We start from the raw sequence: 25,305 nt of genomic DNA, 5'->3' as shown, positions 1-25,305 counted from the left end.
TTCAAATACAATTTCCTCAAATAAATATCTTTCAAAATACAATTCTTTTATATAATACTTTCTAAGTAAAAATCCTTCTAAATAAATATTTTGAATATAATTCTTTCAATTAAAAAGTCACCATGTGACACCTCGTTTCAAAATCATCAAAATACGGGTCTCAGCCCACTTTCATATTTTTGGTAAACACGGGTCTCAGCCCATTTTCATATTTCAACATACACCAGATTATTATCAATTTACTAACAACAAGACAAGTTGCATAAGGTATAAAAATAAACACAAGAAAATTATAACATCACATGAAAATTATCAACATCACAACCCCACATCATCACATATCTTCCTTGACAATAGCCACCCTTATCGCTCCTATTGCAACCCTTATCACTCCTATAGCTACCCTTATCGCTCCACCTAGACAATATCAATAGTCACCCTTATCGCTCATATTGCCACCCTTATCGCTCCTATAGCCACCCTTATCACTCTGCCCAGACAATATTCTAACAACCACAACAACAGTGAAATGCCACCCTTATACCCACATAATATCAACGGTGAAACGCCACCCTTATCTCCCCAAAATAACAACTCACACGACACAATAATTTACACGAAAAATTAACACGGCAACATAATAAAATCAATTCATATCACAATTTGCCCAATGGCCACAACCAAATTTCAAAGATATAAAAAAAATCAATTAATTTCACAACAAAAAGCCCAAGGCTCCACACAATGTATATAACACACAAAAACAATCAATAGAGATAGAAATTACTCAGCATAAAGCAAAACCTTCATTAATGCAAATTTAGATAATTATATTAACACTTATTCTTAAGCTCGCTTAAATTAATTATTTACATAAGAAAATTCATATTGGAATTAATTTCCAAGAAATATTAAACCAACAATACTCACAAAATTTCATAAATATTTCAAGTAACAATCACATCAAATTATCATATAAAAATAAATTCAACAATAAGGATTTGGGCATGGCAAACAAATGATTTAATAGTTTTCCATAATTTTCTAATTTACTACACAATAATGCCTAAGACCTTAATTCAATGAATTTTGCATGTATAAGCTCGAGTACGTACTCGTCACCTCGCGTACATGGCTTTTCACATTTCGCAAATGGCACATAAGACTCAATGCCTAAGGGGTAATTCCCCCACTCGAGGTTAAGCAAGACACTTACCTTTTTGAAGTTAGGCCGATATTTCAAAATAGTCTTCTTGCTTGAATTGACCTCCGGGCCGTTCAAATCTATCCAAATTAATTGTATAACTTCATTAAAATTCATCGGAAACAATTCCGGATAAGAATACGTCGACTTAAAAACTTATTCCAAAAAGTCAAAAAAGTCAACGCGGGACTTGCCTCTCGGAACCCGACATAATTTTCATGAAATCCGAACACCCATTCCGATACGAGTTCAACCATACCAATTTCATCAAATTCCGATACCATTTCGTCCCTCAAATCGTGATTTTTCATTTTGAAAAGTTTTCTTCAAAAACCACCCTTTTCCTCAACTCAAAACACAATTTAAATGATAAACATAAATATAGAATCATGGAAATAAATAGATTCTAGGTGAAGAACACTTACCCAATCGATTTGCTTGAAAAACCCACAAGGAATCGCTCAAAACCAAGCTCTATAAGTCAAAATGTGATAAAAATGGACTAACCCTCTATTTGAAAATCTTATATTCTGCCCAGGTAATTGTGCATCATGAACGCGGATAAAGGATCGCGTTCACGAAGAAGAAAAATGAACTGCCTAGTTGTGCTTTGCGAACGCAATGGGTTGTTCGCGAACGCGGAGAGGAAAAATCTAATGGCCCACGACTGACTTACGCGAACGCGAGAAAAGGGATGCGAATGCGAAGAATAAAAACAGGAAACCTTCGCGAACGCGAGATGCTCTTCGCGAACGCAAGATGCTCTTCGCAAACGCGAAGAAGAAACATGACGCTGCCAAAAAGAGCTTTGCGAACGCGATTGTCTAAACGCGAATGCGGTGGAGGAAAAGACAAACCTTCGCGAACGCGAAGAGGAAGTATAAGGTGGTCTGTAGTTACACTTCGCGAACGCGAGGTGATCTTTGCGAACGCGAGGTGATCTTAGCGAACGCGAAGAAGAACACCAGAAAACAGCAACATCAATTCAAAAATAGAAGGAAATGGTCTGTAGCCCATCCGAAACACACCCGAGGCCCCCGGGACCCTGTCTAAACATACCAACAAGTTCCACAACCTAACATGGACTCGTTTGAGGTCTCAAATCACATCAAATAATGCCGAAAATACAAATCGCACCACGAATCGAACTTATGAATTTCCAAAAACTTCCAACTTCTAAAACTCGTGCTGAAACCTATCAAACCAACCCGGAATGACGTCAAATTTTGCAGGCAAGTCCCAAATAACATAACGGAGTTGTTCCAACTCTCGGAATCACATTCCGACCCTGACATCAACCCCCGGTCAAACTTCCCAAAAATTCGACTTTCGCCATTTTAAGCCTAAATTGGCTACAGACCTCAGATTCACATTCTGGACACGCTCCTAAGTCCAAAATCACCCAACGGAGCTAACGGAACCAACGAAACTCCATTCCGGAGTCATCTTAATATAGTTTCGACTACGGTCAAAATCCTAAGATTAAGCTTCCGTCTTAGGGACTAAGTGTCTCAAATCACTCCGAATCATCCGTAAATCATACTCAACCACACACGCGGATCATAATACATATTGCGAGACTGATTGAAACCTTAAGTCACTGAATAAGGCTTAAATTCTTAAAATGACAAGTCGGGTCATTACAATACATGGACGATGGGTTTTTTGGATGGAAGATGTTTGATAAGGGTTATGGAAGAGGGAGTAGGTAATGGAAGAGGGAGTATTTTTTATTTTGCTGATTGCTCTCTTTTTTCATTGTTTTCTTTCTTCAGTCTTCCTTCCTTTTATAGCCGAACCTTTGAGCGGATTTAAGAACGGACTTAAGCTCTTTTCAGCCTTATCGGGTACTTCATTGGGCCCCATCGTCACATGGCTTAAACATAAATGATTCCTCTTTATTTGTCGTTTTGCAATTATTTTCTCCACTCGTAGATTCCAAAGTTTGTTGCAAGTCTTTTTCAGTTGTTGGCATTCTTTTCTTCTTTTTTCACATGTCTCTTTTTCAGCTGTTGTGATGACCCAAAATGACATCTTTAAATTTAATAAGTAATTATGTATTCTAAGACCTCGAAAAGCACTATTTATCATTCCTCGACTTGCGTGCATAGTCTGTAAAATTTCCTCAACTTGCGTGCGCAGTCCGTGAAACTTATGTGAAAAATGGATTAAAATGTGAAATAAAGCCTTAAAACTCAACTGAGTTGACTTTGATCAATATTTTGAGCAAACGAACCCGGATCAGTGTTTTGATAGTTCCGATAGGTCTGTATCGTGATTTGAGACTTGGGAGTATGTTCGAAATTTAATTTAGAGGTCCCTAGCTCAAGTTATGTGTAACGACACGACTTGTCGTTTTAAGAATTTAAGCCCTGCTTGGCGGCATAAGGCCATGAGCAGCTTCTTATTATGTGCATTGACTTGCGTGCATGGTTGAATTTAGTTACCGGATGATTTGGAGTGATATGGGACACTTGGTCCCCAAAACGGAAGCTTAATTCTTAGGATTTTTACCATAGTCGGAACTGTGTGAAGACGACTCCGGAATGGAATTTTGATGATTTCAATAGCTCCGTATGGTGATTATGGACTTAGGAGCGTGTCCGAAAAATTATTTGGAGGTCCGTAGAGGAATTTGGCTTGAAATGGCGAAAGATAAATTTTTGGAAAGTTTAACCGGGGGGTTGACTTTTTGATATCGGGGCCAGAATCCGATTCTGGAAATCGGAATAGCTTCGTTATGTCAATTATGACTTGTGTGAAAAATTTGAAGTCATTCCAGATTAGTTTGATGTGTTTCGGCACAAGATATAGAATTTAAAATTTCAAAGTTCTTTAGGCTTGAATTGGGGTATGATTCATGGTTTTGATGTTGTTTGATGTGATTTGAGGCCTCGAGAAGGTTCTTGTTATGTATTGGGACTGGTTGGTACAATTGGACGGGGTCCCGGGGGCCTCGGGTTTGATTCGGGGTGGTTCCGGACCAAGTTTGGGTGTTTTGATACTGCTGGTTGCTGGTTCTGGTGTTGTTCCTCACGTTTGCGAGGATCCTCTCGCGTTCGCGAAGAAGGATTTTGCTATTAGGACTTTGTTCTTCGCGTTCGCAAAGAGGTTCTCGCGTTCGCGAAGAAGGAAATTTTGATGTTTGTCGCCTGAATTTAGAGGCTCATATCTTGCAAATTTATAAGGAATTTGGAGATTATCCAAATATGAAAGTTGTAGATCTTTGTGTCTAGTTTTCATAAAGATAAACCATTTATCATTTGGATTTGCCTACCAAAAGTTGTAGTGGATACACTATAGGCTATCCTGGAAGAGTTTGGAAATCTCTGTTGTATAGGGCTGACTTTGGAAGCTTATATCTCGTAATCTACAAGGAATTGGAAGATGAGAAACAAATGAAAGTTATAACCCTTGGAGTCTAGTTTATAGAAAGTCAAACCATTCATCATTTGGAGTTTTGTACAAAATGTTATGACTATTATACTAGAAGATGTCTGAAAAGAGTTTGAAAATGAATTTTGAAGAATTTGTTCAACGCGAACGCGAGGGGAGTCTCGCGAACGCGAAGAACAAACCCCTGGGTAGCAGAATAAAGTCCAAATTCGTGTCATTCTTCCATTTTTGGACCAAGGAAGCTCGGGTGAGGCGATATTTCGAGAGTTTTTCAAGGAAAATATTGGGGTAAGAATTCCTAACTTGATTTTGGTTAAATTACGTGAATCTATTGTTGTTTTTATCACTAAATTAGTAAATTGGGTTTAAAAATTTAGAAAACCCTCTTGGTTTAAATTTAAGATTTGGAGGTCGATTTGTTATTGAAATTCGATAAAATTGGTATGGTTGAACTTGTATCGGAATGGGTGTTCGGGTTTCATGAAAATTATGTCGGGTTCCGAGAGACGGGTCCCACGTTGACTTTTGTTGACTTTTTGGAATAAAATTTTAAGTGGACGTATTATTATCCGAAATTATTTCCGATAAATTTTAATAAAGTTGTACAATTAATTTGGATATATTTGAGCTATCCGGAGGTCAATTCAAGCAAGAAGGCTATTTTGGAATATCGGCCTAACTTCAAAAAGGTAAGTGTATTGCCTAACCTCGAGTGGGGGAATTACCCCTTAGGCATCGAGTCTTATGTGCCATTTGTGAAATGTGAAAATCCGTGTACGCGAGGTGACGAGTACGTACTCGGGCTTATATGTGCACATTTTATTGAGTTAGAGTCTTGGGCATATTATGTAGTAAATTGGATAATTGTTGGAATTTATTTAGTCATCTGTTTGCAATGCTTGAATTCGCATTTATTGAATTTATTTTTATATGATGATTTGATGTGCATGTTACCTGTATATTTATGTGAATTCCGTGAGTTTGATATTCGTGGGATTTAATTTCATTATGGATTTTTCCTCTGCAAATAATTAATTAAATGAACTTAAGAAGAGGTGTTAATATAATTATCTAAATTTGGATTAATGAAGGTGTGCCCTATGTTGATTAGTTTTCTATCTCTATTGATTGTTTTTGGATGTTATATACATTGTGTGGAGCCTTGGGCTATTTGTTGTGAAATTAATTGATTTTGTTATATCTTTGGAATTTGGTTGTGGCCATTGGGCAAATTGTGATATGAATTGATTTTGTTATGTAGTTGTGATAATTTCCCGTATAAATTGTTGTGTTGTGTGAGTTATTATTTTAGGGAGATAAGGGTGGCATTTCGCCGTTGATATTATGTGGGTATAAGGGTGGCATTTCACTGTTATTGTATTTGTTGGAATATTGTCTGGGCGGAGCGATAAGGGTGGCTATAGGAGCGATAAGGGTGGCAATAGGAGTGATAAGGGTGGCTATTGATATTGTCTGGGCGGAGCAATAAGGGTGGCTATAAGAGTGATAAGGGTGGCAATAGGAGCGATAAGGGTGGCTATTGTCAGGGACGATATGTGATGATGTGGGGTTGTGGTGTTGATAATTTTCATGTGATGTTGTGATTTTATTGTGTTTACTTTTAGACCTTGTGCAACTTGTCTTGTTGTTGGTAAATTGATAACAATCTGATTTATGTTGAAATTGAGAGCCTGTGGCTATTGCCAGGCGGATTATAAAATGAAATGTGGGCACGAGGTGCCGTGAGTAAATTATGAGAATATTTGGCACGTGAATTGTCCGTGCAGTTGTGATATGAAATGTGGGCACGAGGTGCTGTGATGAAATAATAATGATAATTGGCACGTGAATTGTCCGTGCAGTTGTGATATGAAATGAGGGCACGAGGTGCCGGGGAAATATGATGATTTAATTATGGGCACAAGGTGCCGTGGAAATATGAGAATGGGCTGAGACCCGTATTTACGAAAAATATAAAAATGGGCTGAGACTCGTATTTTTATGATTATGAAATGAGGTGTCACATGGTGACTTTTTATTTGAAAGAATTATATTCAAAATATTTATTTGGAAGGATTTTTACTTAGAAAGTATTATAGGAAAGAATTGTATTGGAAAGATATTTATTTGAGGAAATTATATTTGAAAAGATTTATTTGAAAGAATTATATTTGAAAAATAATTATTTGAGAAAATTACATTTGAACGAGAATTATTTGGAAGAATTATATGTGAAAGACATTTATTTGAAGGACTTGATTTAATTGGGTGTAATTGTACTTATTAATTGTTGAGCGATATTAATGGTATTCTTGTTGTCTGCTGTGCATTTCACTGGTTGTTTCATGTTGCCCTATTGTTATTTGTTTTCTATTATTTTGTATATTATATTGCACAGGTTATTAGACTAGTGAGTGTCTTGACTGTACCTCGTCTCTACTCCATTGAGGTTAGTCTTGATACTTACTGGGTACCGACCGTGGTGTACTCATACTACACTTCTGCACATTTTTGTGCAGAGCCAGGTATTGAAGATAACGGAGTTGAACAGAGTTAAAGTGAGATAGTAAGGATTCAAGGTAGAGTTGCTTGGTCGTCGCAGTCCCTTGAAGTCTTTTCATTTCATTGTACTGTTAACTTGTAATCAAACAGTATGGTATATCCTGTCCTCGTGATCATTCCATGTATTTAGTTAGAGTTCGTGACTCAGTACTACCAGTCTTGTGAGGTTGTACATTCATATTTGTTCCGCTGTTAGTTTTGGTTACTTATTTAATTTAAAAACAATAGCTCCAAAAATGTAATTGAAATCGGCTTACCTAGCCTTAGAGACTAGGTGCCATCACGACGCCTGTGGTGGGATTTTTGGGTCGTGACATTATGACCATTTAACGGAAACAAGTAATTTAAAGGCTAAAGATTTCCAAATTTGACCACGGGGTTGACTTTTTGATATCGGGGCCGGAATCCGATTATGGAAATTTGATTAGCTCTGTTATGTCATTTAGGACTTGTTTGCCACATTTGAAGTCATTCCAGATTCACTTAATATGTTTTGGCACGAGATTTGCAAATGAAAAAGTTTAAAACTCAAAGTTCGAATCGAGGTGTGAATTGTAATTTTGATGTTGTTTGACGTGAATTGAAACCCCGAGTAAGTCCGTATAATATTTCTGGACTTGTTGGAATATTCGGACGATGTCCCGAGTGGCTCGGATGAGTTTCGGACGAGCCACAGAGCAATTGGAACCTGCTGCCCAGTGTTGGTTCTGGTGTGTCGCACCTGCGACATTTTGTGCGCAGGTGCGTGGCCGCTCCTGCGGAATACCAGTCGCTTCTGTGACATTGGACAGCCTTGCCGAGCTCCACTTTTGCAGAGAAATGAGCGCAGGTGCGAAACCGCATCCGCGATGGACGATCCGCTTCTGCGAAGACGAGCTTCTCCACTGGTCAAGCTGCCCTGTTCCGCAAATACGAGCTTTGTCTCACAAATGCGAGACTGCAGGTGCGAAAATATAGGCTGCAGATGCGAAAATGCTGGGCAGAATACATAAAATCTGGTCTTAGCCATTTTTACTCATTTTTGAGTTTTAAGTCTCGGATTTTGGCGATTCCAAAGGGGTTTTTCACGACTTTGAATTGGGTAAGTGTTCTATAACCAAAAGTGAATATATTTCATGAATCCATGTCTATATTCATCCTTTATTTCGGATTTGGATAGAAGAAATTGGAATTTTTGTAAAACTTTCCAAAAATGAGAAATTTAGATTTGGAATCCATTTGACATTGGAATTGGATAATTTTTGTATGGTTGGGCTCGTCTCGGAACGGGTGTTCGGATTTCGTAAGTTTTTTCGAGATTTGAAATGTGGGTCCCACTGTCGAATATTTTAATGAATTTTAGTTTTTTATCCGAAAAATTAGTAAATTCATATGGAATTAATTCCTATGATTCGTATTGAGTATATTGAATTGTTTATGAATAGATTTGAAGCTTTTGGAGAAAAATTTAAAAGGAAAAGTTGTGGTCGAGTAATTGATTGGAATTTGCAAAGCGAGGTAAGTGTCGTGGTTAACCTTGACTTGAGAGAATAGAACCCTTAAACTATTTGTTATGTGAAATGCATGTGAACGACGTATAGGCGAGGTGATGAGTGTCTATACGTCGTCAGATTAATTGTTTGCATAATTACTTGAAAAATCATAAATCATTTTAAATCATGAATTAATTATTATAATAATTATTTCTCTCCTATTCTTTGTCAAATATTAATTCTTGAATTTCTGCATTAATTGTTACATGCTATTTGAATTATGTGTCTTAATTGTTATTTGACATTTAGCATATTAAACTGTCTATTTTCTCCCTGATTTCCATAATAATTTGCTATTTGTCATTGTTTGTTTTGATAATTAAATCATAATTATTGTATGCTTGTTGTCTTATAATTTTTATTAATTGTTGCATTTATTGGGAAATTTCTTCTATAAGAATTGATAAATGGATATATTGGAGGATCGGGTTGCACGCCGCAGCAGACTTATTAAAAGTCAATATTTGGGGGATCGGATTGCATGCCGCAATAGAATTATTTAAAAGTCAATATATATACTTGATTAAAAATAATTATATAACATAATTGATTGTGAATATATTATGAGAGCGGGTTGCACGCTGCAACAGAATTGAATGTGAATATATTGTGAGAGCGGGTTGCACGCTGCAACAGAACTGAATGTGTATATATTGTGAGAGCGGGTTTCACGCTGCAACGGAAATTGATGGAAATGATAATTGGTTATGACTGTTGAGTTGGTTTCAATTATTATAAATGAGTTACTCGATTTATTTCTATTATTTGTTGTTGTTACTAATATTGCGTACAGGTTAATGTAAGTGACTCGCCTTAGCCTCGTCACTACTTCGTCGAGGTTAGGGTCAGCATTTACCAGTACATGGGGTCGGTTGTACTGATACTATACTCTGCACTTCTTGTGCAGATTTCGGAGTTGGTCCCGGCGGCGCACCATAGACTTGCTCCGATTTCAGCTACCAGAGGAGACTTGAGGTATAACTGCATGGCGTCTGCAGTTCTTAAGTCCCCGTCTATTTTACTTTAGCAGTGTGTTTATTTACATACAGCTTTATTTTATTCAGGCCCTTATTTGTATTATTCTAGAAGCTCGTGCACTTGTGTCACTAATTCTGGGATGGTATTTAGACACTGTTATTTTTATGGATTAATCACTATATTTCAGACCTTACTTCCGCATTTATTTCTTTGTTATTAATAAATTTAAAAATTATTTAGAAATGGTTAATAATATTCTAACGTTGGCTTGCCTAGCAAGTGAAATGTTAGGCGCCATCACGATCCGAAGGTAGGAATTTTGGGTCATGACAGTTGGTATTAGAGCACTAGGTTACATAGGTCTCACGAGTCACGAGCAAACTTAGTAGAGTCTGAAGGATCGGTACAGAGACGTCTGTACTTATCTCTCAGAGGCTATGAAGTTTAGAAACAATATCACTTCTTTCTTATTCTGTCGTGCGATTTTATTCTATCATCGATGATTGAACAATTCTACTCTTATTCTCTCGCAGATGGTGAGAACACGTAATACCCCTATCAATGGATAGGGACCAGAGCCCACCGGTGGCAACTATGGCTAGGGGTAGAGGTCGAGGTTGAGGTCATGGTAGAGGCCGAGGCAGAGGCCGAGGTAGAGCTCAGTCCAGAGCTCGAGCAGCTGCACCTGTTGTAGAACCTCAGGTAGACCTTCAGGAAGAGGTTCCAGTTCATAATGTACCAGTTGGACCAGTTCAGGTCCCGGAAGGATTCATAGCCACTCCAGTACTTCAGAACGCTCTAGTCCGTTTGGTAAGTCTTATGGAGGGCGTGGCCCAGAATGGTACATTTCCAGTGGCACCAGCCGTCTCACAGGCTGGGGGAGGATCACAAACTCCCACTACTCCCGCTCCGAAGCAGATGGCTCCCTAGAATCAGGCTCCAGCAGCCTCGCCAGTTGGGGTAGTTCAGCCAGTTATTGCGGCACAGACTGGTGATAGGCCCGCCATGTCTTTTGAGGCCTTATTGAGACTGGATAAGTTTACTAATCTCTTTCCAGTTCACTTCAGCGGTACACCTTCTGAGGACCCACATGATTATCTTGAACGCTGCCACGAGGTGCTGCGGAACATGGGTATAGTTGAGACCAGTGAGGTTGATTTTGCTATATTTTAAATGACGGGTTCCGCCAAGAGATGGTGGAGAGATTATACATTGACCAGACCAGTTGGATCGCCTACACTTACCTGGGAAGTTCTCTCAGCTATTTCTGGAGAAGTTCCTTCCTATCACACTGAGAGAGGAATTTCGCAAGCAATTTGAGCATCTACAGCAGGGCAGTATGACTGTTACTCAGTATGAGTCCCGTTTTATGGATTTGGCCCGTCATGCTCTCCTTTTACTACCTACCGAGGGGGACAGAGTGAGGAGGTTTATTGAGGAACTCACTCACCCTATGAGGCTTCAGAAGGCCAAGGAGACTAGAAGTGAGATTTCTTTTCAGGCGGCTACTAATGTCGCGAGGAGGATCGAGATGGTTCTTGCACAGGAGAGAGGGCAGAGGTCTGATAAGAGGCCTCGTCAGTTCGGTGGTTTCAGTGGTGCCGCGTCTGGAGGCAGGAGTAATTTTGGCAGGGGTCATCCTCCCAGACTGTTTCATTCAGCACTTCATGCATCTCACAATGCTTCATGGAGTCACGGTCCTATTATGCCTTACTATGGGCAGCCAACATTTAGTGCACATTCAGCTCCTATCAGTGCACCACCACTCCAGAGTTACTACAATGGTTATCCGGCCCATCTGGGTCAACTTCAGCTTCAGCAGCCACGGCATCAGGATGGGTGTTATGAGCGCAGGAACATTGGTCACATCAGGAGGCATTGCCCTAGATTGGTGAGTAACAAATCTCGGCAAGATTCTCGTGCCATCATACCGGCACCGGTTGCTTCACCGCCTGCTCAGCCAGCTAGAGGTAGGGGTCAGGCAGCTAGAGGTGGAGGTCAAGCCATTAGAGGTGGAGGTCAGGCCATTAGAGGTGGAGGTCAGACCGTTAGAGGTGGAGGCCAGCCAGTTAGAGGCCGTCCCAGGGACGGAGTTTAGAGTGGTGGGGCCCAACCCCGATTTTACGCTTTTCCAGCTAGGCCTGAGGCCGAGTCATCTGATGCTGTGATCACAGGTATTATTCCAGTTTGCCATAGAATTGCTTCAGTTCTATTTGATCCAGGATCTACTTATTCTTATGTGTCCTCCTATTTTGCTTCATATTTGGTTGTGCCTTGTGATTCTCTGAGTGCTTCTGTGTGTGTATCTACACCGGTGGGAGACTCTGTTATAGGAGATCATGTATATCGTTCGTGTGTGGTTACTATTGGTAATCTTGAGACTAGTGTGGATCTTCTACTTCTTGATATGGTAGATTTTGATGTCATCTTGGGTATGGATTGGTTGTCCCCTTATCATGCTATATTGGATTGTCATGCCAAGACAGTGACCTTAGCTATGCCGGGGTTACCTCAGTTAGAATGGAAAGGAACTCCTAGTCATTCTACCAGCAGGGTTATTTCTTATATGAAAGCTTGGTGTATGGTAGAGAAAGGGTGTTTAGCCTATTTGGCTTATATTCGCGATCCCAGTGCGGATGTTCCTTCTATGGACTCATTACCAGTTGTTCATGAATTTTCAGAAGTATTTCCTGCAGATTTGTCGGGGATGCTACCCGATAGAGATATTGACTTCTGTATTGATTTGGCTCCGGGCACTCAGCCCATTTCTATTCTACCATACCGTATGGCCCCGCCAGAGTTGAAAGAATTGAAAGAGCAGTTACAAGACTTGCTTGAGCAGGGATTCATTAGACTCAGTGTCTCGCCCTGGGGTGCACCAGTATTATTTGTAAAGAAGAAAGATGGCTCTATGCGGATGTGTATAGATTATCGATAGTTGAACAAGGCCACTATCAAAAACAAATATCCGCTTCCAAGAATTGATGACATATTTGATCAGCTTCAGGGTGCCAAGGTATTTTCGAAGATTGATTTGAGGTCTAGTTACTATCAGTTGAAGATTAGGGCATCTGATGTCCCTAAAACAGTTTTTCGGACTCGGTATGGGCATTACGAGTTCCTAGTGATGTCATTTGGGTTGACAAATACCCTAGCAGCATTTATGAATTTGATTAATCGGGTGTTCAAGCCCTATTTGGATTCTTTTGTGGTTGTATTCATTGATGATATCTTGATTTACTCCAGTAATCAAGAGGAGCATGAGCAGCATCTTAGGAGTGTGCTTCATACTTTGAAGAATAATCAGTTATATGCCAAATTTTTAAAATGTGAGTTTTGGTTAGACTCAGTTGCCTTTTGGGGGCATGTTGTATCGACAGAAGGCATAAAGGTGAATCCTAAGAAGATTGAGGCTGTTCAGAATTGGCCTAGACCTACTTCAGTTACAGAAATCCGGAGTTTCCTGGGTTTAGCAGGTTATTATCGTCGGTTCGTGGAAGGGTTTTCATCTATAGCAAGCCTATTGACCAGACTGACCCAGAAAGGTGTCCCATTCAGATGGTCAGATGAGTGTGAGTTGATCTTTCAGAAGCTCAAGACTGCTTTGACTACGGCGCCAGTGTTGGTATTACCCACAGGTTCAGGATCGTATACGGTATATTGTGACGCCTCTCACATTGGGCTTGGTGCAGTATTAATGCAAGTTGGCAGGGTGATTGCATATGCGTCGTGACAGTTGAAAGTTCACGAGAAGAATTATCATGTTCATGACTTAGAACTGGTAGCCATTGTTCATGCGCTGAAGAACTGGTAGCCTTCAGTATCTGTTCAAACAAAAGGATCTTAATTTGAGGCAGAGAATATGGTTAGAGTTGTTGAAAGACTATGATATCACCATTTTGTATCACCCCGGAAAGGCCAATGTGGTGGCCGATACTTTGAGTAGAAAGGCTGTGAGTATGGGCAGTCTTGCGTATATTCCGGTTGGTGAGAGGCCATTAGGTGCAGATGTTCAGACTTTGGCTAATCAGTTCATGAGGTTAATGTTTCAGAACCAAGTCGGGTTCTGGCTTGCACAGTCGCTCGGTCTTCTTTATATGAGCGTATCAGAGAGAGGCAGTGTAACGACCCAACCGGTCGTTTTGACTTTTAGAACTCTGTTCCCCTAAATAAAACTTCCCATATGTGCTTTAAATGATTTATGACTTGTGGGGATGGTTGGTTCGAGATTTGGAAGTGTTTGGGTTGAAATCGGAACACTTGGTTCCTTAAGTTGGCTTTAAAGGGCCAAGTTTGACTTTGGTCAATATTTTGAATAAACGGACTCGGATAAGTATTTTGACAGTTTCGGTAGGTCCGTATCGTGATTTGGGACTTGGGCGTATGCCCGGAATCAAATTCCGAGGTCCCTAGCCTGAGATATGGAATTTTGATAAAATAATTAAAAAATTTAAGTTCAAATAGTGACCAGATGTCGAATTATGTGCAAACGACCCCAGAATAGAATTTTGATGATTCCAACAGCTTCGTATGGTGATTTTGGACTTAGGAGCGTGATCGGAATTTTATCTAGAAGTACGTAGTGAAATTAGGCTTGAAATGGCTAAAACAAGAATTTAAGTTTGGAAATTTGACCGGGGAGTTGACTTTTTGATACCGGAGTCGGAAGTCAATTATGACTTGTGTGCAAAATTTGAGGACAATCGGACGTGATTTGATAGGTTTCGGCATCGATTGTAGAAGTTGAAGTTTCAAAGTTCATTAGGCTTGGAATGGGGTGCGATTCATGAATTCGACGTTGTTTGATATGATTTAAAGGCTCGACTAAATTCGTAATGTATTTTGGGACGTGTTGGTATAATTGGTTAAGGTCCCGAGGGCCCCCGGATGGAATCCGGGTGGTTAACAGATTGAATTTGGAATTTGAAGAAGAGTTGAGGCAGCTGATATCTGGTGTGATCACGGGTGCAAAAAATCCATCGCGGGGGCAAAAAATCCATCGCGGGTGCGAAGCCACGGGCGCAAAAAATCCATCGCGGGTGCGAAGCCGCAAGTGCGAAAAATCCATCGCGGGTGCGAAGCCGCAGGTACGAATAATCCATCGCGGGTGCGAAGCCGCAGGTGCAAATAATCCATCGCGGGTGCGAAGCCGCAGGTGCGAAAAATCCATCGCGGGTGTGAAGCCGCAGGTGCGAAAAATCCATCGCGGGTGCGAAGCTGCAAGTGCAAAAAAAAATTCCGCGAGCGCAATGATCGCTGGGCAGTGAGTGTTTAAAGCGGGAATTTGAGCATTTTTGCTCATTTTTTCATTCTTGGACGATCTTGGGAGCTTCTTGAGAGGAGCATTCACCTAGCAACTTGGAGGTAAGTTAATTCACACCTATTTCAAGTTAAATACATGGTTCATATATGGATTTAGACATGAAAATTTATAGAAATTTGGAGTTTTGAAGAAAAAACTAGAAATTAGAATTTTTGATTTTTCACCACGGGAATGGTTATGGAATTGGATGGAAATTATATATTTGAGTTCTTGAGATTATGGGTAACGATTCCTTCTGGAAATTTTTGAAATCCGGGCACGTGGGCTCGGGATGAATATTAGAAATTTTAACATTTTGGATAAGGTAATTTATTTAATAGATAAATTTCGAATCATTTAGCATATATTAATTATTTTGTATAATATTTGGATAGTTTCGGATCTTTTCGGCATCGAATCGAGAATTCAACGCGGCGTGGTAATCAGAAAGTGGACTTTGAAACGAGGTAAGTCTCTTGTCTAATCTTATAAGGGGAAAATTACCCCATAGGGATTAAATTAAATAATTGTTACTAACTGCGGGGGCTACGTACGCACGAGGTGACGAGAGTCCATGCGTAGCTACTATTAATGCTAAAGTCTGGATAGTTTAGGACTCAAATCATGAATTACTTGTATAAATTGTATTCTTTATTAATTAAATTATTTGATATGTATATTGTGAATTGTTATGAAAGGTAGTAAAAGATGAAATTTTCATATGCTTAATTTTTGTTTAGATTAAACAAATTGTTAAAAGAAATTGTTCATCCTCTCGAATTTATCGTATAATAAACAAACTCTCATTCCCGGAGGTACATAAGAAAAATGTCCTCCTTTCTTGTGGAGCGGGTCGAACGCCTCGGCAGGATAGATGCATCTATGGATCGTGCCGCACGTCCCTCGGCAGTGTACACGACACTCTGGATCGGGCGGAACGACCTCGACAGAAATCGTGCTTAATAATAATAATTACACGATACCTTAATAGTTTATTTCAGCTTGCGAAGCTAATTGATAAATTGGAGAATACTTGGAATTTAATGAATTATTATTCCTGCTTGTTAAGGAATTAATTGTTATTCCTGTAAATGAGATTAATTGATAAATTGGAAAGTATTTGAATTGAAGGAATTTAATTAATATATTGAGAATTTTGAATTTGAAGGAATTTGATTATTTCTGCTGGTTAAATAAATTATTGTAAATTCTGTGAATCATGCTAATTTAGATATTCTAGTTTTATTTCAATTATTATTATTGACCCATAGTGAGTGTCAAAGTCAGCTATCTCGTTTCTATCACTTCGAGATTAGGCTTGATACTTACTGGGTACACGTTGTTTTCGTACTCATACTAAACTTGTTGCATATTTTATTATGCAGGTACATATATGTATAGCGACATTGTGGGCGCAGAGGTGTGGTTAATAATTGTGGGGACATAGGTGAGCTGCATTCTATATTACAATTCGCAGCTAACAGAGTCTCCTTCAGAGTTATTAATTTTTCCTGTCTAATTTGTATTCTGGACAGATGTTGTATTTTATTTTAATTCCCTAGTAAATGCTCATGCACTTATGACACCGGATTTTGGGAATGGTTGTGAATTGTTTAGAAATTTAGTTGCTAAAAATATTTATCATTTACTCTATGAGTTTTATCTTTACTATTTCATTGAAGAAATTTTTATTTCAAAAATACTAAAATAGGTAATTAAGTTAATTGATTATGGTTGGCTTGCCTGACAGTGGTGTCCGGCGTCATCACAGCCTTTTTGGATTTTGGGTCGTGACAGGCAGTATGATGATCCTCATTTACTTGTCCTTAAGGACACGGTGCGGCACGGTGATGCTAAATAGGTTGCTGTGAGGGAAGATGGAGTTCTGCGAATGCAGGGTCGTATTTGTGTACCTAATGTGGATGGGCTTCGTGAATTAATTCTTGAAGAGGCACACAGTTCCAGGTACTCTATTCATCCAGGTACTGCCAAAATATATCAAGATTTGCGGCAACATTATTGGTGGAGGAGAATGAAAAAGGATATAGTTGCATATGTAGCTCGGTGTCTGAATTGTCAGCAAGTTAAGTACGAGCACCAGAGACCTGGTGGTTTTCTTAGAAGTTAGAAATTCCTGAGTGGAAGTGGGAGCGTATCACTATGGATTTTGTTGTTAGGCTCCCACGGACTCAGAGAAAATTTGATGCAGTTTGGGTCATTGTGGATAGGTTGACCAAGTCAGCACATTTCTGTCACGACCCAATTTTTCCCTCCGTGTGACGTCGTGACGGCACCTAGTCTCTACAACTAGGTAAGCCTAACATTTTGCGGAATATTGAAATAAAAATATAAATTTAACCAATTATTCAAAAATACACAACAAATCCCAAAATCCGGAACATCGTGAATCAAAAACTACAGAAGAAAACATCTAGTGTCTCTATACATCAGAATCTAACAAGGAAAAATACAGAAGATAATGGACATGAGAAAGAGCAGAAGGGGACTCCGAGGTCTGCGGACACGGCAGATATACCTCGAAGTCTCCAAAGCTGTCCCGGCTCACTAATAGTGCGGCTGATAAGGTGTACCTGGATCTGCACACGAAAAACATGTGCAGAGAATAGCATGAGTACACTACAATCGGTACCCAGTAAGTGCCAAGCCTAACCTCGGTCGAGTAGTGACGAGGTCAGGTCAAGGCCCTACTGGTAAATATATAATAAAATAATATATAGTGTAATACCGCAATAAAATAAAGGTTGAAATTTAACAACAATGAAATCATAGAAGGTAACAGTTTAGTACACAGAAACACAACAGGGGATCTCCCGAGATACAGTCTCGTAGTCCCAAATGTAAATGTACAGGGGGATATTCCGAAATACCGTTCCGTAGTCCCAAAGTAAATGTGCAGGGGGATCTCACAGAATACAATTCCGTAGTCCCAAAGTAAATATGCAAGACAGGGGGATCTCCCGAAATACCATTCCGTAGTCCCAAAGTAAATATGCAATATATGGGGATCTCCAGGAATTCCGTTCCGTAGTCCCAAAGTAAATATGCAACGCGAATGATAGAAATACAACTACATCACGAAATTCTTACAATTTAGACTAAGTACCAGTCAGGGAAGAAGCAGGAAATTCACTAAGCATGTTGCACATAATTCACATAAATAATTAAGACATGTAGGCATGTTGTATTAGACTAAACATGATAGCTACACATATTGGAATAACTCAATTAAGAATGAAAATAGATTAGTACTCATTAAAATGGTATAACTCAAAATAACAGGAAAAACTTGTTGCTGCTCAGTAAGAAAAATCGGGTTTTACCACAACTAGCCCATGTACGTACTCGTCACCTTACATATACGATGCTCACATATCACAATAGTTCCAAATCTTAAGGGAATTTCCCCCACACAAAGTTAGGCAAGCCACTTACCTCGAACCAAGCTCAATCAATCGGTCACAATGCCTTTCCCACGAATATCCGACTCCGAATGGCCCAAATCTAGCCAAAAGCAATTACATATCATAAATACAACAATAATAGGCTCATCTAATTAATGAAATCAACACTTTAACAAAAATCCCGAAATTAACTCAAAAATTGCCTGTGGGGCCCACATCTCGGAATCAGGTAAAAGTTACAAAATAGGAACGCTCATTCCACCATGAGTCTAACCATACCAAAATTACTAAATTCCGATACCAAATGGTCCTCCAAATCCACAAATCAAACTTCCAAATCCCTAGCCTCCAACTTCCAATTTCCACCTTAAATACACACTAACTAGGTGGGAAAATACATGGCAAGGCAATATTATTGATCAAAAATAAGCACAAGGGACTTACCTCAAGAAATGCCTCGAAAATGCTCTCATAAATCGCCCTAAACCGAGTTTGCAAAGTCAAAAATGACAAAAATCACGAAGCCCTTCGGTTTTAACCACTGCCCAGGTATTTCCGCACCTGCGGAACCTGGGTTCGCACCTGCGGGTGCGCTAGTGCGAAAATTGTGCGCATCTACGCAATTCACTTTCCCCCCTCTGCCTTCGCACCTGCGATGAAAGGGCCGCATCTGCGCGTGCGCGCCTGCGGAATTTCCTTCCGCTTCTGCGGACCTTGCGCACCTGCGAAGACCCCTAACGCATCTGCGGGCATCGCAGATGCGGAAAACACCTCGAACCTGCGACCCCTGGCACTCCTCCATTTTCCCGCTTCTGTGCCAATTTGCTCGCACCTACGGGCTTGCACCTGTGGGCTCGCACCTGCAGGCAGCCTTGCGCAGGTGCGATTACAGTAGAACCAGCAAAAGCACCAGATTTTCCTAAGTCCAATTTCATTCCGTTAAGCATCCGAAACACACCCGAGGCCCCAGGACCTCAACCAAACCTGCCAACCAATCCTATAACACCATACGAAGTTAGTCGAGTCTTCAACCCACATCGAATAACACCAAATATCATGAATTAAGCACGGATTCAAACCTAAGAACTTAGAATTTTCCAAATTCTATAAACGACACCGAACCACGTCAAATCTAGTCTGAATTACCTCAATTTTTAGACACATGTCACAAATGACACTACGAACCTACAGCCACTTTCGGAAATCCATTCCGAGCTCGATATCAAAATTTCCACTATCAGCTGAAATCGCCGAAACTCTAACTTTCACCAATTCAAGCCTAAATCTACTACAGACCTCCAAAACACATTCCAGACGCGCTTCTTAGCTCAAAATCACTCAACGGAGCTAACGGAGTTGACGAAATTCCATTTCGGATCTGTCTTCACACAGTTCTGACTACGGTCCAATTTTTAAGGCTTAAACTCACAACTCGGGACTAAGTGCCCCAAAACTCCACGAATTCCATAACCAATCACTCCAGCAAATCCTAAAAGTAGAAACAAATGTAGGGAAAGCAGATACTAGGGGATCGGGGCTCTAATTCTCAAAACGACCGGTCGGGGTCGTTACATCCTCCCCCTCTTAAAACAATCGTTCGTCCTCTAACGAGTACAAAGACATACCTGAAACTATGAAAAGATGAGGGTACCGGCTGCGCATATCCTGCTCGGCCTCCCAAGTCGCCTCCCCGACCGGCTGTCCCCTCCAATGAACCTTCACGGAAGCAATGTTCTTTGATCTTAGCTTTCTGACCTGTCTGTCTAAAATAGCCACTAGCTCCTCAACATAGGATAGATCCTTGTCCAATTGAACTAAGCTGAAATCCAACACATGAAACGGATCGCCGTGATACTTCCGGAGCATAGAGACATGGAATACCGGGTAAACTCCTGCTAGACTGAGAGGCAAGGCAAGCTCATAAGCAACCTCCCCAACTAGACGCAACACCTCAAATGGACCAATGAACCTTGGGCTCAACTTGCCCTTCTTTCCAAACCTCATAACGCCCTTCATAGGCGAAACTCGGAGCAAGACTCGCTCACCAACCATGAATGCAACGTCACGAATCTTCCGGTTTGCATAACTTTTCTGTCTAGACTGGGCCGTGCAAAGTCTATCCTAAATAACCTTAACCTTCTCCAAGCCATCCTGAACCAAGTCTGTACCCAATAATCTGGCCTCGCCGGGCTCGAACTAACCCACTGGGGACCGACACCGCCTACCGTACAGAGCCTCATACGGTGCCATCTGAATGCTGGACTGATAACTATTGTTGTAAGCAAACTCCGCAAGTGGCAAGAACTGGTCCCAAGCACCCCCAAAATCTATCACACACGCACAGAGCATATCCTCTAATATCTGAATAATGCGCTCGGACTGCCCGTCCGTTTGAGGGTAAAATGATATGCTCAACTCAACCCGAGTACCCAACTCATGTTGTACAGCTCTCCAGAACCGTGATGTAAACTGCGTACCCCGGTCAGAGATAATAGATATCGGTACGCCATGAAGCCTGACGATCTCATGGATGTAGATTCGAGCTAGCTGCTCGGAAGAATAGGTTGTCATCAGAGGAATGAAATGAGCCGACTTGGTCAGCCTATCCATAATCACCCAAACTACATCAAACCTCCGCTGAGTCCGTGGGAGTCCAACCACAAAATCCATAGTGATCCGCTCCCATTTCCACTCCGGAATTTCTAACTTCTGAAGCAATCCACCTGGTCGCTGATGCTCATATTTTACCTGCTGGCAATTCAGACATCGAGCCACATACTCTACTGTGTTCTTCTTCATTCTCCTCCACCAATAATGTTGATTTAAGTCCTAATACATCTTTGCGGTACCCGGATGAATAGAGTACCGCAAACTGTGAGCCTCCTGAAGAATCAACTCACGCAAACCATCTACATTGGGCACACATAGCCTGCCCTGCATCCTCAATGCACCATCATTTCCAATAGTAACCTCCTTAGCATCACCGTGCTGGACCGTGTCCTTAAGGACAAGCAGATGGGGGTCATCATATTGACGCTTCCTGATACGATCATAAAGAGAAGACTGAGAGACCACACAAGCCAATACTCGATTCGGCTCAGAAATATACAATCTCATAAACTGGCTGGCTAAGGCCTGAACATCCAACGCCAATGGCCTCTCTGCTGCTGGTAGATATGCTAAACTCCCCAAACTCTCTGCCCGATGACTCAAAGCATCGGCCACCACATTGGCCTTCCCAGGGTGGTACAAAATAGTGATATCATAATCCTTAAGTAGTTCCAACCACCTCCGCTGATGTAAGTTAAGATCTATTTGCTTAAACAAATGCTGCAAACTCCAATGATCGATGTAAATCTCACAAGGAACACCGTACAAATAATGCCGCCATATCTTCAAGGCATGAACAATAGCTGCTAACTCAAGGTCGTGGATGGGATAGTTCTTTTCGTGCACCTTCAACTGTCTGGATGCGTAGGCAATCACCCTACTGTCCTGCATCAACACCGCGCCGAGACCAATCCGCGATGCATCACAATATACAGTATAAGACAACCTGTAGGTAATACCAATCTGGGGTTGTAGTCAAAGCTGTCTTGAGCTTCTAAAAGCTCTCCTCACATTCCTTTGTCCACCTGAATGGAGCACCCTTCTGGGTCAGCCTGGTCATAGGTGCTGCAATGGATGAAAATCCCTCTACAAAGCGATGGTAATACCCCGCCAAACCAAGAAAACTCCGGATCTCTGTAACTGAGGACGGCCTGGGTCAACTCTGCACTGCTTCAATCTTCTTCAGATCCACCTGGATCCCCTCATACTATATGACCCAAGAATGCCACTGAGTCTAGCCAAAACTCACACTTTGAAAATTTTGCATATAACTTCTTTTCTCTCAAGGTCTGAAGTGCAGTCCTTAAGTGCTGCTCATGATCCTCCTGACTCCGGGAGTATACCAGAATGTCGTCAATAAACACAATGATGAATGAGTCAAGATAAGGCCGGAACACACTGTGCATCAAGTGCATAAAAGCTGCTGGGGCATTGGTCAGCCCAAAAGACATCACTGGAAACTGACCATATCTGGTCCTGAAAGCAGTCTTCGGGATATCCGGCTCCTGGATCTTCAACTGATGATAACCTGAACGTAAGTTAATCTTGGAAAACACTCTGGCACCCTATAACTGATTAAATAAGTCATCAATATGAGGCAATGAATACTTGTTCTTCACCGTGATTTTGTTCAACTGGTGGTAATCAATACACATCCGCATAGAACCATCCTTCTTCTTCACAAATAACATAGGAGCACCCCAAGGTGACACATTGGGCTGAATGAAGCCTTTATTAAGCAATTCTTGTAACTGTTCTTTCAACTCCTTCAATTTAGGAGGAGCCATACGATATAGAGGAATAGAGATGGGCTAAGTGCCCGGCAACAAATCAATGCCAAAATTAATATCTCTGTCGGGCGGCATGCCTAGAAGATCAACTGGAAACACATCTGGAAAGTCCCTCACTACTGGAACTGACTCAACTGTAGGGGTATCAATACTGACATCTCTCAAATAAGCTAGATACGCGTCACACCCCTTCTCAACCATTCGTTGAGCTTTAAGAAAATAAAATAACTCTGCTGGGAGTATACTCTAAGGTACCTCTCCACTCTAATCACGGTAACCTAGCATAGCCAGCGTCACGGTTTTAGCGTGATAGTCAAGAATAGCATAATGGGGCGACAATCAGTCCATGCCCAAAATAATATCAAAGTCCACCATGCTGAGCAATAATAAATTGGCTCTGGTCTCAAAACCACTAAGAGCAATCAAACACGACCGATACACGCGGTCTACAACAAGAGAATCTCCCACATGAGTAGATACATAAATAGGGAAACTCAAAGAATCCCGAGATACACCCAAATACGGAGCAAAATAAGAGGACACATACGAATATATAGAGCCTGGGTCAAATAATACCGACGCATCTCTATGACAGACCGGAACAATACCTGTAATGACAGAATCAGAAGCAACTGCCTCTATACGAGCAGGAAGTGCATAATATCTGGCATGGCCTCCCCCTCTAGGGCGACCTCTACCTCCCTGACCTCCACCTCGAGCTGGTTGAGCAGGTGGGGTGGCAGCTGGTGTTGTAATCATAGCCTGAGGACCCTGTGGAGCACGCCGTGGCTGAAAAGTCTGTGGAGGTGCACCCCTCCTAATCTTGGCGCAATCCCTCACCATGTGGCAAGTGTCGCCACACTCAAAACAAGCTCTGGGAGGGCGTGGCTGCTATGACTGGCTCGGGCCAGGTCTGCTGGACTGGCCACTAGGAACACCCCGTGCAGGAGGCACACTAGATAGTGGCGGTGCATAATAAGTCTCCTGGGGTCTAGAAGGAGCCGGAACACCGCTGGAGGCTGGAAGAGCTGAATGAACGGGGCGGCTCACATAACCCCTACCATGGCGAGCTGCTGGGGCACGAGCTCCAGAATAATAACCAGCCTCTCGAGACCTCTTGGTCTCCCTCTCCTCTCTATCCCGGGCAAACATACCCTTGAATCTCCTGGCAATACCCACAACCTGCTGATAAGAAATATCCATCTCCAATTACCTGGCCATACTACTCCGGATACTGGGATGGAGACCCTCAATAAATCGTCGAACCCTCTCTCAAACTGTGGCAACTAAGGCCGGTGCATGTCGGGACAAATCACTTAAGCGAACTGCATACTCTGACACAGTCATAGCACCCTGGCGCAGCTGCTCAAACTCCACGCGCCATGAGTCCCTGAGGCTCTGAGGGACATACTCTCTTAAAAACATGTCCGAGAACTGAGTCCATGTAAGTGAAGCTGCCTCAGCCGGACTACCCAACTCATAAGTACGCCACCACTAATAGGCTGCTCCTCTAAGCTGAAATGTGGTAAAAGAAACCCCGCTCGTCTCCGCTACGCCCATAGTACGGAGAATATGATGACATTCCTCCAGAAAACCCTGAGCATCATCTGTAGCCAATCCGCTGAAAGTAGGTGGGTGGTACTTTTTGTACCTCTCAAGTCTGAGCTGCTCCGCCTCAGAAGCTGCTACCCTAACCTCGGGCTGAGCTGGAGCTACCGGCTGCATTGGTACAATCTCTAGAACCTGGTCGACCTGAACCCGCTGCTCTGGAGTACCGGCGACGGGAGTCTGTGCTCCTCCCCCAGCCTGAGATGTGGCAGGAGCAAGTGGAATCAATCCTGCCTGAGCTAAGGTGTTGAACATGCTCAGAAACTGGGCTAGAGTCTCTTGGAGGGCTGGTGCAGGAACAGGTATCTCAGGTGTCTGCCCTCCAGCTTGAGCTACTGGGGGCTCCTCTGTAGCAGCTCGTGCAGGTGCGGTGGCTGCACCACATGGACGTCCTCGGCCTCAATCCCGGCCCCGGCCCCAGCCTCTCGCGGCTCTAGCAGGGGGCACGGGTGCCTGGTCATCAGATCCACTTGTACGTGTCCTCACCATCTGTGAGAGAATAGAATACAAAAGTTTAGAATCTTTGAAGTCAACAATTTTCGCAAGATAAGGAATCAAAGTAGTGAAATTTTCCTAACAGTTTCATAGCCTCCCGAAGATAAGTACAGACGTCTCCGTACCGATCCGCAAGACTCTAATAAACCAGTTTGTGACTCACGACACATATGAACCTAGAGCTCTGATACCAACTTGTCACGACCCAATTTTCCCCTTTGTGTGACGTCGTGACAGTACCAAGTCTCTACAACTAGGTAAGCCTAACATTTTGCGGAATATTGAAATAAAAATATAAATTTAACCAATTATTCAAAAATACACAAAATCCCAAAACCTGGAACATCGTGAATCACAAACTACAGAAGGAAAAATCTAGTGTCTCTATACATCAAAATCTAACAAG

This window comes from Nicotiana tomentosiformis, chromosome 2 (genome assembly GCF_000390325.3).
Source record: "Nicotiana tomentosiformis chromosome 2, ASM39032v3, whole genome shotgun sequence".
Classification (NCBI taxonomy): domain Eukaryota; kingdom Viridiplantae; phylum Streptophyta; class Magnoliopsida; order Solanales; family Solanaceae; genus Nicotiana; species Nicotiana tomentosiformis.
This window is presented reverse-complemented; position numbering follows the sequence as displayed.